Raw genomic sequence first — 2,071 nt, 5'->3', positions numbered from 1 at the left:
TACTGCTACAATAACTGCAAGAAATCTATGAACTGAACATATAAAAAAAAGTATAAGTATTATTACTTTCTTTTATTTATTTAAAGTAAAGAAAATGTATAGTGAAAAGTACAGAGGAATAACTATTATGCTGTCATTGTTGGTAGACGCTGTTAAGTCAGTTCCAACTCATAGAGACCCTATGTAGAACATTACAAAACTCAACCCAGTAATATGACATCCTCACAATCATTGTTTTCTTTGAGAACATTGTTTCAGGCAAAGTGTTAATCCTGTCAGTGAAGGTCTTCCTCTTCTTCACTGACGCTCTACTTTACCACATACGATTTCCATCTCAAGGAACTAATGTCTCTTGATAACATATCCAAGGTACGCGAGATTAACTCTTGCAATGATTTTTCTAAGGTACTTCTTTAGAACTGGTGTCCTGAATTCAGAATTTTAAACTTCTAAATTATGAAAAAAAATATTTTTGTGTTGCTTTTTAAAGTCTTTCAGTTATTGTACTTCTTATATGTTGTTGTTAAGTGCTGTTGAGTCAGTTCTGGTCCATAGCTACCCTATAAAAAGTTTCCAGGGAATGGCTTGTGAACTTAAACTGGTGACTTGAACAGTGCAGCACCACACTAGGACTGTATGTGTGTATATATATATATCTTTGGGTTAATGCGCTAGACTACAAAGTCAGTTTGAATCACAAGGTCAGCGGTATAAGCTCACCAGTTAATACTCAGAAACCCTGTAAAGGGTCGCTATGGGTGGTAACTGACTCAATGACACTTAATAACAGCAACAAATATATATTTATTAGATACCATCCCTAAATAACTAAGGTACAATTCCATTTTGAACTATTTTCTATGGCTAGCAACAATTGTAGACATCCTGTAAATATATGTACAAGAAAATTATCTTCTTCGATTTCTATAAAGGCAAAATTTTATTATTTCTACATGTTTTGAGAGAACTGAAAAGTGAACAAAAACATTTAGCATTTAGCATGTATATCTCAGTATTACAAGTAAGCATATCACATCTCCTTTTAGCAGTCGTGTGTACAAAATAAGCAGAAAATATAGTAAATTAGATCATTTAATTTTATTTTGTAACAAATTTATAAAGTTTATGGCAGTTGACAAAATTTGCATTTGCCTTGTAGGCAAACAGATGAGCATTGTACTTTATATTTGACCAATAAATCGACATTTTTTGTCCTGTTTTCTAAGATTGCATTATAATTTTGATCGAAATTAAGAAAATGATCTTAAAACTCCATTTTTCAAATACAAGTACAAAATTTAAGAAAATAATTTTCATTTTTTGGCCATAATTTGATAAATAAAGAAACATGGTTTTTGGTAAGATTTCCAGAAACTTTCTACACTTTTTCGGGACAATACTTTGTCCACAGGATATTTTATTTCAATCTTTGAATTAGGATATGTCACTGGATTCCTTTTTATAAAGCAATCAAGGGAACCATGGCAAATGGATTTATTTATTTCTATGGTTGTCAACCTAATTAAACTTTCAGATAGATGATAGATAGATAGATAGATAGATAGATAGATAGATAGATAGATAGATAGATAGATAGATAGATAGAAAAAGAGATTTAACAAATTTTGTAGTGATATAAAACCTTCTGATTGGTATAAAAGTGATTTGACTGCTTTATCATAGACTTGTGAGTTTCTGTCTCCATATGCACTTTCATATAACAAGCTTTACCATGCAAAATCAAAGATTATTTTTTGTATGTGTTCCAGTAGGCTTTGTGGGGTTAATCACCTCCCTAATCCAACAGTATGTGTCATTCCATCTATCATTAAAATAATACAATTTGTTACCTTTTTCAATGGCTGGGTAGTTCTAGCATTATTTTAATTATCTGAATTCTTAGCAAACGTGGGCATATATACACATTGTTAAAAATTAAACTAGCATTATTTTGATGTAAGGTACTGCAGTCAATTCACAAACAGTTAAAGATGGTCTGTTAACATACATAACAACAATACACTTAAGTTGCATACTTCTGTGTGTAATTGAGCAATTGAAATGGAAGATC

Source organism: Chrysochloris asiatica, unplaced genomic scaffold, assembly GCF_000296735.1.
Source record: "Chrysochloris asiatica unplaced genomic scaffold, ChrAsi1.0 scaffold00399, whole genome shotgun sequence".
Classification (NCBI taxonomy): Eukaryota; Metazoa; Chordata; class Mammalia; order Afrosoricida; family Chrysochloridae; genus Chrysochloris; species Chrysochloris asiatica.
This window is presented reverse-complemented; position numbering follows the sequence as displayed.